This window comes from Phyllopteryx taeniolatus, chromosome 12 (assembly GCF_024500385.1).
Source record: "Phyllopteryx taeniolatus isolate TA_2022b chromosome 12, UOR_Ptae_1.2, whole genome shotgun sequence".
Taxonomy (NCBI): Eukaryota; Metazoa; Chordata; class Actinopteri; order Syngnathiformes; family Syngnathidae; genus Phyllopteryx; species Phyllopteryx taeniolatus.
In genome coordinates, this window is record NC_084513.1 from 13,754,592 (window position 1) to 13,771,558 (window position 16,967).

The following is a 16,967-nucleotide window of genomic DNA, read 5'->3' on the forward strand; positions in this document are numbered from 1 at the left end:
ACGATTGATCATGATTTTGGGAGTGGTGTTGATTTGATGTTAGTGTGCAACAGCTAATGAGACCAATCAATATAAGGTATAATACCAACTTGAACGATGCATTGTTTGGTAACTCAAGCAAGATGGCATTTTTTTTTTTCTCCTGAAAACTATTGATTTTAGAGATGAAATAATTCGACCCAACAGCGACAATATATAGTTCTTCCGTATTCACACAATGAGATTATTTGTTGAAGTTGGGTAAACAAGACCTGAATTTAGCCACAGTCCAGACCACCAGGCGATTCCCAGAAGTTTTTTAAACATTTAAATATTTCCACAGTGCCTGATCAACTATTTCATCTTATTCTTCCAGCTACTTAAATGCACATGACTTACGGCCGTGTATGCTATGCACATTTATTCTTCCCTCCTGACAGTTTTATGGAAGTCATTATCCGCTTTGTGGCTATGGCTGTAAATGGAGAACCTGTAGGGGGTTTTATGTGTAGCCAGTAGCTCCTCCATTCAGCACATTTAATATCCTCACACACTCATGCACAAAAAAAGGCAGGTTAGCATTTGAGGACGTGGTTGGTGTGTTGGTGCTAGTGTAGGGTTGTGTGCATGGCATCCAAGCCTTGAGCAGTGCTGACACACACACAGTGCCAGTCTTGGCCGTTTGGATGTGAGGGAGTTTTATTTAGCTCAGGTGCAAAGGCTCATTATGGCGGCGTTAATGAGCAGCAGATGTAGCTGAGTGAGGCGCGGGGGGGGGGGGGGGGGGGGGGTGTCTGCATGCGGCCGGAGGAATGAGGTGTGGCCTGTCTGTGGCGAGCCTACACGGGGGTCCTGTCCAGGGATTCCCAAATCCCCCTCCTAACTGCAACCATTGCACCCGCTCTTCATTTGTTACTATCGACTCAGCAACGGCTATTAGCCGGCCCTGAAATCTGCCTACTGCTGTGATTTAGTGGGCATCTCCCAACCTTGGCTATGTGCACAGCCTCTACTGGGATATTAGTGTGCTTGGGAAGGATTTTGACCTGCTTTGAATGAGCTGCTTTCATTGGAATATATTTTTTATGATTGGCCACAAATTGTAAAAAAATAAAAATAAATAAGTAACTCTATACCAACAGTAAATTGTCTTTAAAATGTAATTAGAAGCCTTTTAATACAAATTAAAACTTCCAGGCCCGCATTTTAAAAAATCATTGGTCCTCCTGTGATTTAATCAGGATTGATGCTTTGACTTTAAAATTCATGCTGGGCCCTTGGTTAAGGTGAAGGGATTTATGAATTTCACTTCTCGGCATAACAATGATCCAAGCAATAATCAAAATCAACAAGTGAATACCATCATGGCAACATTTATTTAAAAAATGTGTCAATTACCAAAAGGTCTTAGAATAGTCCAGCCAGAAGCCATACCTAAATCCAGATGAAAATATGCGGGATGAGTTGGAGGGGGCGTTGCCAATCTGGCAGATTTGAAGCATTTTTGCAAGGGCGCGTTGGCAAATATTACCACGTCCACCTGTTGGATCCCACTTTTTTTCAGACTGATACCCATCCATCAATCCATTTTCTGAGCCGCTTCTCCTCACTAGGGTCGCGGGCGTGCCGGAGCCTATCCCAGCTATCATCGGGCAGGAGGCGGGGTACACCCTGAACTGGTTGCCAGCCAATCGCAGGGCACATACAAACAAACAACCATTCGCACTCACATTCACACTTACGGGCAATTTAGAGTTGTCAATTAACCTTCGATGCATGTTTTTGGGATGTGGGAGGAAACCGGAGTGCCCGGAGAAAACCCACGCAGGTACGGGGGGAACATGCAAACTACACACAGGCGGGGCCGGGGATTGAACCCCGCACCTCAGAACTGTGAGGTAGACGCTCTAACCAGTCGTTCACCGTGCCGCCCAGACTGATACCAGTAAGAGTATTCCCTCATGAGTACTTACCAATTCTACTTTTGATACATAAAATTTCAATTAACACAATGACATATAATTCTGACCAAAGAGCTTTCTGTCTTTCTGGTGTACATGATGATACGCAGATGTGTCAAACATCCACAGTGTTGCGCCAACTACTGGCCAGGAGGACTTATTCAATGTCCATCCATCCATTTTCTGTATCACTTATCCTTGATTTTTTTTATTTTTATTAACCTCTTGTGTCTGTGGCTGGTATCGGCAGCCTTCACGAGTACCTGATATCTGGGTTTGAATCTTGGCTATGGCCTTGTGTGGAGTTTGCATGTTCGTGTGTGGGCTCAATCGTATATTTAAAAAAATAAAACATGTTGCTACTCGGTTTATTGAAGACTAAAGTGTCCATAGGTGTGAATGATGATTGGTGATTTCTTTGCCCTGAGATTGACTGGCGACCAGTCCAGGGTATACCCCGCCTCTCACCCAAAGTCAACTAGGATAGGTGCCAGCTCATCTACGACACTAATAAGGATAGGTACCGTACAATGTTGAAACAAGTACAAAAAACATTTACCAAATGCACTTAAATAAAGTGACTTATAAAAAACAAATAAAATGACTATACTGAGCAAAATTGAAACACTAAAAATGTAACAGTCCTGACCTTAACAACAGTATATTTTCAGGATGTTTCAAGCCTTAAGCTTCCCAGCATGAATCTTAAAGTGTAAGTCTTGAGTAACAGATCTCCATGTGGAGCAGAATCATCTTTGGACCCAGTCAAACCTCCACTGGGAGAGTCTCGTCCACCCTGGGACAACATCTGGCACCGAAGCCTACAGCTGGCCCGCCCTTTTAAAAAAAAAAAAAAAAAAAAAAAAAAAAAAGTTTTTATGGTTTTGGCCTTCCCCTTGCTGGTGAGGCAAATGTTGGCCATCAAACAAAACAATTTATGAGTCAGTCTAAATTTGACCTTGGTCCTCCTTAACTGCCATTGTCTCCTCCCCAAGCAAGTGTAGGAAAACACACACACACACACACAAAGTTGCAAGAGGTTGCATGTGATGAATGTGGCTGAGAGCCTCAAGAGAAGTGACGTCTACTCTTGTCGGCTTCCTGATGCAACATGATGGCGGCCTGCTAGAGGAGGGGAGGTTATTTACTGCCTCGCATTCTCCTCCTTCACCATCCCGTTTGGATGTCCTTCTCTTGCCACACTCACTAGTTTATAGCAGCATAAAATCACAGGGTATATGCCACATTTGCAGTTCTCCTTCTCCCAACTGTTTGGTCTTAACCACTACCACAATGTTTGTGTGAATGAATATTCAAAGATGCAACAACAATGTAGCTTGACAAAACCTCGCATTGAAAAAGAAATATCTATCTCCATTTTTCTTTTGACAGAACAAGATATGTTAATAAATTCAAACTAATGCACATCAGGTACAATATAATTTTAAAAAAGAGGTTTTAAAATTTCTGGTTTTACAATGATAAAGTTGCATTTCAATAAATTACAATATCATGAAAAGCATGATTTATTTAATTTCAGTAGTTCAGTTCAAAGAGTGAAACTCAATTAGTAAAATATTTCATGATTTTGTGTTTTTTAATTTTATGATTACAGCTTACAGCTACCAAAAAAACAAAAATTTGCCATTTTAAGAAATCGGAATATTACGTTAAAAAAAAAAAAAAGAAGAAGAATTTTTAATACTGAAACGAGGTAGAAATTGCCCATCTGAAAAGTATTTCTTCTGATAACTCTTCACTCGTATTTCATATCAATATTCCCCACTGAAATGAATTGAAATACAGACGGGGACGGAGACGGGGTACACCCTGAACTGGTCGCCAGCCATTCGCAAGGCATATATAAACAAACAAACATTCACACTCACATTCACACCTACGGGCAATTTAGAATCTTCAGTCAACCTACCATGCATGTTTTTGGGATGTGGGAGGAAACCGGAGTGCCCGGAGAAAACCCACCCAGGCACGGGGGGAACATGCAAACTCCACACAGGCGGAGCCGGGATTTGAACCCCGGTCCTCAGAACTGTGAGGCGGATGTGCTAACCAGTCAGGTGCCGTGCTAATCATTATTGTTGTTGTTTTTATTTACATTTTACACAACATCCCGACTTCATCGGAATTGAGGTTAGTAATTAAACGGATTACAAAAGCGTTAACATTAAAATGAAGCTACCGCAAAACAGCCTATGTATTGGCTCTCATCAGACAGTGCAGATGTACCTAATGAAGTGTCTGTTGACTGTATGTTTAGTGAGCGAGAAGCGCGGACGATCCACAATGGCTTCCCAGCTCAACGGCATTCGTATTCCTCTCACGCATTTCCCAGTGAGACGAGGGCTTCAGTAATGTGTATCCTTTAGTGAGAGAACCCCATGGAGATGCATTAAAGAGATAAATTGGTATCATCCCCAACGTGACAGACTCCTCATCTGTCTCTGCTCTCCTCCATTGATCACAATTTATTTTATTTGTGTTGTTTCATTATTAGGCGGAAGACAAGCGTTGCATTAATAAAGCCCTGATTATAAAGTTAAACAGATATGGTTACGCAGGAAGCGCGCAAGGCTCCAGCGTCCCTGCTCTTGTATCTTCTTACTCGCTGGATATCGCAGGTGGGTGCCACTGATTGGTCACTGTCCATCTAATTCACTTGGCAACGATTAACAGTCACTCCTGAACTGGACACTCTTCTTTAAATAATCCTCTCAAGTCCTTTCTCAGACTCTTTTTGACAAAGCACTGGGATGACCTGTCTCAATATTGTTATTACAGAACAGTTTTCAATAGGATATTTATTGTCGCTCACTAATTAACATACCCATTTAAAAAGTGAAACTGATAGCTATAAATGGTCAACAGTCGCTTTATTGCATGTGTGTGCAACTCGAGGCCTGTGTAGCAGATCCAGCCCGCCATCATTTTATGTGGCCCGCGAAAGTTTGGCATTATGTTTAAAAACTAGCCATAAAAATGACAATAACCAAATGCAGGGGCGATAATGTAATATGATGGGGAAACTGCCATTTTAAATTGCTTCTTCCAGGATCTTCAGATGCAGCCAAAGCAATAACAAATGCCATTATTAATGTTTTTATAGCATAATAATTCAGACTGTTTGTCATGATCTGTGTGTTTTTGTTAGATTTGTTTTGATTAGATTTAGTTTGGTTCATGTTAGGTCAAGTTTTCGTGTATCCCATGTTCATGCCTTGTTTGCTTATTTGGTTTTCGTCTCCACCTGTTCTCATACCTTGTCTTAACCAATCAGTTCCCTCCAGCCACTCGTGTCTTGTCCAGATGTGCCTCGTTGTCTCGTCAATTAGTTTGTATTTAATTATTTTTGTTCAGTGTGTCACCTCATGGTTGCTGCAAGCCGTGTGTAGTTTTGTCATAAAGAATTTTTGTAGGGTTAGTTGGCACACTGTCCAGTACTGTGCTCAACTTCTTTTTTCCACTGAGGACTCATTGCTTCAGTAAAACCTGCAAATCTTGTTTTATATGACTACTCATCACCGTAGTGTTATCATCATCAAAAAAGGGGTGTCAACAAAATCCTTTCGTCATCGTTGACGAAAACAGCTAAAGTTCAGCTAAAAAAATTGACCTGTAGCGAATTCACTTTAAATTAATTTATTTTTTAAAAGTATAATACAAATTGTAAGGTCTTAAAGGTCCCGTATTTTGGCTATTTAGACCTCCATAGAGTAACTCTCTAACATGGACTTAGTATAAAAGTATCAATTTCATTTAAAAAAAAAAAAAAAAAAAAACCCACCTTGGTTTTGTTATATGTGTGTCCACAAAAGATTATTCTGACAGCTACTTTTGTTTGACACAGTTTTGTATCCGCCGCCTTTCCTCTGATTGGTTGCCTCCATGTAGAAGAACTACTTGTGAGAACACACGTTTTTGTTATGTTTACAGCATTGGTTCGGGAGCGGAAAGGGAAGGCAGAGATCTTCGTTAGCGATGTGGAGAAGCTCGTGATATTCAAATGACCTGATTACAGGCCTCTCGGCAGAAAAACGTCTGGAACACTCAGGATTGCGTGGACGATTTGAATTCATGTTTCACGTTTACTGAGGCACCATAGAGACAATATTACATCCCAAATATGAGAAAAGTTAATTTGGCAAAAAAAAAAAATTCCCCCTGATATAAATATTTTTGTTGTTATTTTGGTCGTCTTGGAGTTTGCGATATTCATAATCAATGGGGCAAAAATTCTGTTTTAGATCCAAAATGATCCTACATCATTAATGCCTCATAAGGACAAAAAGATTCAGGCTGAAAGAACAACAATAATAATAATAGTGCTTTGCTATCAAATAACTCAGAATCACTGTGACAGGCAATCATTTATATTGAATTGAAGTGCACATCAAGTGTTTATTTATCATCCCCCCTTGAGTGGCTCAAAAGTCAATAGAAGTCATTTATGGCAAATAGCACAGTTTATGACGTGTGAAACAATGCTAACATGGCCAGTGAGGATGTTGGGCGTGACTGCGCGTGTGGCGAATGGTGCGATGCGGGCTCCCACACGTCACGTGCGGACAGGCTTCTATTAAGCTTGTTTTTAACTGCGGCACCTGGAGGTGTTTCACACTTGTTCTTTTCCCTGAGCACGGTCGCGTGTGTATGTGGGTTCACAGCAATTAAGATTGCGCCTTCATCTTCTCCCAGTGCACAATTAGTGCTCTGCTGCTGTTTGCTTTAATTGCTCTTTCTGCAAGGATTGGTGCAAAGCCAATGATTGGGATGGCGAGGGGTTTATCTGCTTTCCTTTACTCTGCCCCCTTAAAAAAAAAAAAACATTTGTAAACTCCCTGGTGTAATTACAGACTCCCATGATTAATTGCCTATTGAAATTAGCACGGATCTGGGTTTCATTTTCACTGCAACAAATATTAATTAATGTTAACGCTCCCCTTGCCTAGCCCTCCGCCTTCCTTTTTTTGAATATTCATTCCAGCCGTGAGCTGTGGGCATCAATCCAATAAGATGGGTGAGACTGACACTCGCTATCACAAAGTATCTGGATTTTAAAAGATGTGATGTGTTTTAGGCCATGAATATTATCTGCAGGAGAATGACAGGCAAAGAAAGCCAAGCAGATGATTTCAATGATGTCTCATCTGTTAGTCACAAGCTGTCAGGAATATACAAAGCAGCAGCTCAGCTTTTGTTTACTTTACAGAGGCAAGAATAGTCACATTTAATTGACGTTGTATTTATTTAATCTGTTCTGTGCGATAAATGACAAGTTGAATAAGTGCCATAAAATCATATTCAGCATATTATCATACCACAATGCAAAGAATGCAATGTCACCTTGAATAAAGCATGCAGCCCAGGAATACATTTGGGTAATAATATGTAAATCTTGCGCTCTGAATTAGAATATCTCCATACTCTATCAAATAGGAAATATTGGCTTGAACGAGAACCTCTCATTGTATAACTGTAAACTATATTTCTAGGTCTCAAAACCAACTAGTCAAATGCTGAATAGAAAGTGTAATATTTGTTCTTCTTACTGGAGAAATAGAGAAGAAATCAAAATGTTCACATTTTGCTGATTTAAATATCTCATGTCATCATAACCCATGTTTTATTGAGACTAACTCAACAACACAACACTGTGGTCTACCATCACAGCTTTTTTGTTTTGTTTTGTTGACGCACTTAACATACATGCAAATGTTCTCCAATTTCTCAGGCAACCGTTTTCAGCGTTTACAAAGGAAACCATGAAATGAAATCTTTTTTTTTTTTTTTTCAACCTTGTACAATGAAGTAAGTTCTCAAAACTCACCATTATCAGGCTCCAAACACAACCTTGTCATATAAACGTCAAACCAAAATGGTGTTTTACCCATTTTCGGTGAAAAACAGTACTGTGTAAATCATACTCGGTGGGTTTCTTGGTTATAATAATAGCCCGACATTGATAGTTTTCACACACGCTCATGACTGATTAAAAACTTTATGGTTCAAGACAGTTCAGAGGCAAATGGACACTTTCACACCTGCTGTGTCACACAACGATAACATTCAGGATTCAATGACATGCCTTTAATCTTGAAGAAGCTGTTGAATTAACAGCGTTCTCTTAAAAATATAGAATCATTGCATACATGAAGCAGAATCATCGAGTCACTGTTTTCCAACCTTCTTTGAGCCGAGACATATTTTCCATTTGAAAAAAATCTCATGGCAACATAAATGTCACAAAAAGTGGATGCACAGCCTAATTGGGAGCTGGAGCGGATTCATAGAATTTCAATGGGGAATAATGATTTAATATACAATGTTGCCTTGAGTTTTTACAAGATACGAACCGTTGGTCGGACCATCTTTTTTGCTTTGAGTTGCGAGTGCAGACTTGACATACAAGAGTTGTATGGTACTCAACTCACATCTTATTGTATTTTAGTCTTTTTAGGTTTTACTCCGGTGTCTCCTCATGGGATCCTCCCTGCTGGAAGGTGCGTTCGGTCTGCCCGCGGGGATGTCATCCTGCATTTTCCCTGAGCTGGGGTGTCTGGGGGGCTCTGCACAATGTGGGGAGTCCCCCCGTGCAAGTGAGTGTGTTCGTCTGGGCGTGTTTGCATTTATATGTGATGATGGGAGGGGTGGGCCTTTGTATATTTCCTGCAATTGTGTCTGTTTTTACCTCTGTGAAGCACTTTGGGTTGCATTTTTTATGTATGAAAAGTGCTATAGAAATAACATTTAAATGATTGATTATTTATGTCATAACTGTATGTTTTTATGAAGAACAATATTATTTTATTAGGGCTATTTTTCCTCATTAAAATACACAAGGCTAGAACGGATAAATGGCATTTCCATTCTTTTCAATGGGAAAAGAAGATTTCAGATATGAGTGTTTTAAGAGACTATCATGATCATGGAACAAATTAAACTTCCATCTCAAGGCACCACTGTACAAGTAAATTGAGTTCCGAGCTGGGTGATGGAGCAAATTCAACTTGTGAGTCAAGGTACCACTGTACATTTGTTGTATGGTATTGGATTTGAATTAACACTTGATGATCTCTCAAAGCATGGAAGCACCACTCTAAATAGATGAAGAATTTTTGTAGGATTGGTTGGCACACTGTCCTGTCCTATGCTCAAATTCTTTTTTTTTTTTTTTTTACTAAAAACACATTGCTTGAGTAAAACCTGCAAATCTTGTTTTGCATGACTACTCAGTCACCACCTTTACATATATTGCACGTTATCTACGAATGTACCAAGGAAGCCGGTCGACCTTCATCCGGCCTTCCTCAATCCATGTTCAGATAAAGGGATCACACCTGGCAGATCAAACGAATGCCTTCACGTCTCAGCATCTTTGGACGGCCGCGGAATAAAATCGCAGCGGCCGTGAAACAAGTGTGACATAACTTGATCCAGGCATTGATGGCACACACCACCGCTTCCACTCGGCAATACATCAGTGCCAGGAAATGCCGGACGTAGAGACGCTCTGATTGAATCAGGGGCTATGGCGGCTCAGGGGAGAGTTCATCTGTAGCCAAGCAGCGGGCTCCTTTCCTCTGTCTGGATCTGTCTTAACAATGTTTAAGGACTTTCAGGTCATTTAGTCAACGTCTGCCTGACTGAAGACACAAAAGAAAAGACACACAAATGCACGCACTGTTGACACTTTATGTAATTTTTGTGCTTACCTTTAGTGGATCGTTGCTCTAATGCATTGAGTTCTCGCTTTACTATGGTGTTTGTTTCTAGGTGACAAACGATTCGCAATGAACTAGTTTGCGAAATGGAGTAAGAGTACATGTTTACGCGGCACAAAAAGGGCGGGCTCAGTTACAACCGTACTTATTGTTTTTCATTTCTTTTATATTCATGACCTATGTTTATCAAACAAAGATTTTCTTTAGACTGCTTATCAATCCGATCAATTCCTTGTTGATTCTCTTATTGATTCCCATTGGGTAAGGGAATTATGTCATTATCAATATATATTATAAATTGTATATTATAGATAGAGGTATATGTACCGTATATATCATTATATGGTATGATAATACCAAAGCGTTGCTGGTAGCCCCAGTATCATCTTCATCGCGTAAAATATAGCCAAACTTTAGAGTGCTTCTGTTTTGACACCATGTTGGAAAAGTTCAGAACCAAAATACACAAAATGCATGTGATTACAGCACTCATTTGTGTTTTGCAGTTCTCAGCGTTAACACTGCCGCCATGCTGCTCTCTCTCTGCCAGTGCTCTACATACAATAGACAATAGATATAATCACCATGACATGGCCGTCACATCAATGCGCCGCATTCAACATGGCTGGCACGTAGGAACTTCTTTTGGAACTGGCTGCATTGCGCCACAGCGCCAGTTTACAACAGCTGCCAATTCTGAAACTAGCAGACTTTGTCAACGGCAGTTTAAGCGACAAATGGAAACAATTTTTGGACACATTGTTCAGTCCCAACGGTCTATTTTATTCGATATCTATTATATCAAGGTCTGTTTTATCGAGGTTCCACTGAATATGATAAAGACAACTGGTTTTAGAACTGACCCCTGCGGAGCACCAAACGGTGAAAGCTGGTTATTACATTATAATATCATTCATATTTGGTAGATATTTATTAAAAACAGCTGTTGACTATCAAACAAACCCAATGAAAGAGTCAGTGTGTATAGTTCTTTCTCAGGGCACATGATCCCATGAATCAGATTATGCTAAAACATTGACTATTTCATTATTTGTGAAACTTCTATGAAAGTCTAACTTTACAAGCGCCTCAACAATCCTCAGCATAACACAGGTATAGGTTTACAATCACAAATTCCCTATTTTGTTTTTGTTAAAACACCACCTCATTCTCCTACTGTGACACACAATCATCGTTCAAGTTGCACTGCTCTCAAGTAAACTGTGTTGCCATATTTACCTCCTTCTGCCGACCCTGTAAGGTCACCAGCTGGTCGAGCCCTTTCCTCACAAGTGTGTTCCTTCAGAGCTCTGTGTGTAAATTGTCTCAGCCTACTGTGCAAATGCTCAATTATGCTTGCTTGAAGAAAATGATTTGTTGTAACAGCCGGCTCGCAACTGGTATAATCGGCGTTGCCGGGGCAACATTGGCTGATTGCACAGCCTGGAATTAGGTATTGATCAGAGAAGTGGGCCCAGTGCGGGTGAAGGTACGGGAAGTGGTCCGCCAGTAGGATTTACAGAGCCGAGGGGTGGGGGTGAACAACCTGCACACTTTGCCCCTGCTCAGAGAGCTGAAAGGCCCTCAGGAACCAATTTACACAGCGCTACAGTGCAATATCTGCTGCAGTCAATAATGGAAATCTGATGGCCCCTGTGCCATCAATGTGACCGCTCCTCTCCCTCTCGTTAGAGCACCTTGAAAGTTCTAGGGCAATCCTTACACACAATGGATTTCCAATGCAGCAAGCATATTTTGACTGCTATTCTCTGTGTAATTACACCTCTAAATAAGGTTGCTGCCTTCTTTCAGTCGCTCCCATTCCGGTCACCTCAATTTGTCGTTCACTAGTCACCGTTTGGAAGAGAAATTGCTCAGCTTCTCGAATGCAAAAACTCTTAGTACACCTTGACTTTTAGTTCACTGAACTTTAATTCATTCCGTAACCAAGCTCATAACTCAATTTACTGGTATAGCAATTCAATTTTCCACATTAAAATTCATTGAAATGCTATTAATCCATTCCATCCCGCCAAACAAAAACATTTTCTTCCAATAAAGAGAAATAGCACTGTTTTGTAAAATAAAAACACAAAAAGTGTAACTAAGCCGAAGGTTGCTCACATACAGTCGTGTGTTCTGTGCGTTTAAGGGGGCATCGACGAGTGAGTGACATCAGGATCTGCAGTCATGCAGTTAGTGCAGCGTTAGCATCTGCTCCATGCTCTTTGCAAGTATTCAGATTTTGTATGTGTGTGTTTGTTTGTGTCTCAAAAGCGTGCTTGTAACTACAATTTTGCTTGTAGGGACTGGATCACAGAACACAAGATTATCAATGATGGATTTAAAACCTTATTTGAAGAGTGACTTTTCATACATGTGGGCATTTTGTTTCAATAGTTTCCTTGAGTCTGAGCTGCCCGTAAGTTACTCAGCGGCAGAGAGTGTCAAGCGTTTCTTTGAAGTAAGGCATCTATTTGGCTGCATGCTTGTTGAAAAATGTGGCTTCAGTAAAGGTAATTACAGCCGACTAGTGGCACCAGCTATTATTTAAAGATGTTGAGGCATGGTCTTGATTTATTTATTGAAGTGGTTGAGGCATGGTGTCGAATGGAGAGGAGACCATAGTCTGAAGAAATGGACTATTCTAAGTATACTTGTAAAGGTAAATGGATCTCACGCTGGGATGTTGTTGGCAAGTAAGGTGGTCTCATAACTAAGTCTCCAATTTGAGCAATTGGAACTTGCTTAGCGAAATCTTGTGAAAGACTCAACTTGATTGGTATTCATGAGAAAATCTGCAGTTTCAAATGGTGTGAGGAAAGAAAATTATTTTTTGTGTAGCATAGCCATAGCCGGTCAAACATGAAGTGATCTTCATATCAATTGTGCGTTTAATTCAGAAGATGATAAAGTCATACTGTAGACCAGTGGTTCGCTTAGTGTGAACATTATGATTAATGATTCAATATAGATGTATTGCACATAAGAGTTCAATAAAAATTGTACCTAAATAATTGTTTGAAATCAGTAGCTCTAAATGGTTGAATGCAGATTTATTGTTCTTCAAAATTAAATACAACTGAATGTATTGTACTGGATTGAAAACACAAATTAAAGCGACTGTAACATTATCCACATTTTGAACATTTAATTCAGCGATTCTTTCGCGTACCACTAGAGGCAGCCTGCACAGCACTAGTGGTGCTCATGCCACTGCTGTAGACAATGTGGAGACTGCTTAGGTTTGGTTTGGTTTGGTCTTTTCAGTGTACAAAACAATCGCTGTGCTATAGTAAACTACTGTATGTAGAAGAATACAGAATGAATTGAAATATAACCACTATTCGACCACTACTTGTGCACTGGGCCACATTCATGCTGCAATAGAAGGGTTCTTCCCAAACTCTTCCTACAGTTGGAAGCATATCGTTGTCGACAATATTTTGGTAAGATGAATGATTAACATTCAGGGGAACTTAAGAGTCTTGCCCAATTCAAGACAGATTTATTTATTGCTTAAGAGGTGTGTCTCAAAACATCTTCCCGACTCAGACAAGTCATCCAGACGCCCAAAGAAGCACTCCCTCTCTTGGCAGTGTTTCGCAGGGCCAATGAGAAGCAACACATCCTGACATCTGAGGACATTTAACGCCGCAGCCTCATTGTAGCCAAATTTCCTCCATTTTCATGTAGAACTGGAGGTGCCTCCTACATAACACAGACCTGGGGGATGTCCGCCACTTGTCTCATCACTGGCTGCCATTATGAAGTAACGTTTGCCAAAATGCGCTATATACATATTAAAGTAAGACCTCAAAGGCAATTTGAGGTTTCTGAATACAATCCAACTACCACCAGGAGTAAAATTTCAAGTTTATGATGTCATGGAAAGTCTCCGTGTCTGGATTCCCCCAATGCCCTTTTGTAGAATGTGAAAAGAGGATTTGAAGAAGTTGCTCCAATGTCAAACTGATGTCATTGCGCCGATTTATTTGTTGCTGCTGGCTGCAGAGTTATGAGTCATCATCTGTAATGCATTGCGCGTCAATCCTTTGATTTGATCAGTTAGGCTTAAATAAACCACCACTAGATTGTGAAGGGTGGAGCAGCAGCAGGAGGAACTAGAATGTGACGCATCCACAACGGTTGAGATTGGGTGCTGAATGCTGATGCTAATAGCAAAATGACAAAATGACGTCCGTTTTTTGGCATGTGTTCGTGAATAGGTACCATATGGTGTAGATAAAGTGCTATAAAAGTGCACTCCATGTACCATGTTGTCTATAGAAAGTAACCTCCCAAGTGGGGCTGGGCCCTAAACTTACATTTATTTTTTTTTACCCACAAAAATAAACATTTCTAATGCTTCGCTTATAGGTAATAGCAAATGACAATGGCATGCAGTAACTCATAACAACCTTTGCTCTTTTTCTTTTCTCTTCTTGGATTTGTTTTTGAAATTTTATTTATAGAGCACTTGAAAAACAAATGCAGTTTGAACAAAGTGTTGTACATAAAAATCGAGCATAAACCTTAAGACAATTGAACATAATTTAAAAACTAAAAAGTACACTAAAAGCTCATCAGCGTCTCATGCAATGTTGAAAGCAGAGGAATAAAAACTTATCTTTAAGGCTGGATTAAAAACAGTGAAGGGGCTTGTCTAATGTGCACTGGGAGGTCACTCCATCATTTGGGACTAGCAACAGAAAAAGCTCTTCGCCGTAGACTTTGGTACCTGAGGCACCGGGCACGAGTGTCGGAATGGAGCGGGACAAGTACATTTAGAGATTTGAAAACAAAATAGCTGAATCTTAAAACTGAAATGCACAGGCATCCAGTGAAGTGAGGCCAGAATAGGAGTTATGTGCTCCCTCTTCTGTGTTGCAGTTAAGAGGCGAGCAGCAGCATTTTGAACGAACTGCAGACATTAGAGGGAGGACTGGTTGTCTCATGTTTAACAATTTACTGTCATAAAATGAAACACCTTGGCTTGGCTGGTCCATATGTCAGTTGTCCAAGAATCACACCTTATCCAGCTCTCTCACAGTCTTTTGTCTTGTTAATTTGCACAACTGAGGTTTACGTTATTTTTATCCGTACTTATAGTTCCACCTCTGCAGTATACTTGCACCTTGGAAGCACATACTTTGGGTCAAAAGTTTCCAACATGTCGATAAATCACTGCTTTTGCAATGTATAAATGGACATCATGGGGTCTATTTTTGTGGCGCAAAAGCTGGTGTATCTTGATTTTCATAAGCACAAGGCTCGCTACACACGTTCGCCAATTTGGCAGATCGGTCTGCGACAACCTTGGCGAACCGGTGCAACTAGGGTGTGTCTTTTGGACATGCGCCCAGCGCATGTGATAATTTGATGGCCGAAAGTTGGTCTAAACTTACACTTGCTGGGACCACTGGCGCAGTAGGTCTTCCGCTGGTCTAACGCGTTTTTTGTTGAATTTGATCAGGGCACCGGCAGACAGATTCTGAGCTCTGCGGACGTGTGGTGGTCAGCTGGAATCCATTCATAAATATGTGAACAACAGGCATCAAACCCTTCAATCATTGTAGAAATCAATTCATTGTACAAATTATTATTATTATCATTATTATTTTGTTTAATCCTCCCACTGGCCAGCACGCAGTTATGCGTTATGTGAACGATCAGAGGCGGGGATACAGTAGATACAATACATTAGGTCTGCTGACATATTTAGGTCGCCAGCGGTTATCACCAGCTCCTTCTGTATTTAATAAGGGTACCCACTAACGTTGTCTGTTGCCACACCAACCGAGAACAGTGTCAATGCTCTAGTTGTGCACGCATCGCTGCGTCCTCTTCCACATAGACATGTCTAAAAGCGAGACTCCTTGCTTTGCATTTAAAGAGAATGAGAAGAGCCTCTTTGATTGGTGGTGAATTAAGTCGGCTGCTCTCACAACGAGGCAAACCGCCCTTTAAACGAGTAGCTCGACGGGTCAGTGAAAGTTGCTTAATCTAGCAACCAAATCGCTAAGTTGTAACACACTGCTTTTGTAAACTAGCTCCACTCTGTTTGCAACCATCTTGTTAGTGGAAGCAATGCAAGTCAGCAGGGACACAGTTTGAACGACGAAAGCTGCAAAAAAAAAAGACAAATCTAGATTCAGATATGCTTAGGTTTTGCATTATATCGTGCACGATGCTAGTTCCAGTTCCACGATTTTGGGCAACTGAAGGCTATCTTTACAGAAAAATTGTGTTCATTCAATATTTTAGTGCCCTCTGATTGACTGGCAACCAGTCCAGTGTGTAGTCTTCCTTACGCCCAAAGTCAGCTGGGATAGGCTCCAGTTCACCACAATCCTGCCTAAACAGGATAAACGCTTTAGAAAAGTGATGGATGGATACAAATTGTACAGCTTCTGGTGCATTCGCTGCAATTTCTGGTTCACCTGTATTTGAAATCTAATAGAGGAATAAAGATTGTTCTTTTTATAGCAGCATTACAGTGCCATACCTCTCCCACCCTGCTCATCAATCTTCTTTAACATGTTTATAGTATGAAGACCAATCAGATGTCAAACAGCACTGCGGAAATTTACACTCTCATCAACAAATGTGAAAACAAGATGCTATCAGTCTCTGTGCATACATCATTCTACAAACATAGTGGTGTTCTTTCTACTGTATATGGTTATAAAAATGCTCACTATAAATATACTGTGACTACTTCCAACAAATACTAATCAAGCTCATATATATTATACAGCAATACATTTTGGTGCTATAAAACTGACAATATGTGTGAAAGATGATATGCGCTGATTTGGGCACATCCCTTTGTGTGCAATTCAGCATCTAATCATAGCTTTGAACAATCTTTAGAAAAGGAAAACCTGCCTGCGTCTGTGTGCATGTGATTGTGTGTGTCTGCATCCTGCCTGTGAGGGTATCCATTAATTTTCTTCAGTTTTTCATCCGCTTCCCAGTATTATTACACAGTGACTGGCCCTGCAAGTTTAATGTGTTGTACATCTTTTCGCTCTCGTTCCTGCATTGAGCTCAATGTCATCTCTTTGTTGTCTCCAAATGCAATCAATGAAGGTCCTGCTGGCCCATCCACTCAAAGTCAGAGGCAACCTATCGAGGGCCACGCGGAGCTCTTCTGTCAAATCTCACAATCAAGCCCATATTTCTTAGGAGTCGTGTTGTGCTCGTCTTCACTCCGCTTTGTGGCTGCCCGTGCACCTAATATACAAAAGATCTATTGAAATATGCATGAGGCCCGGCGATGGCG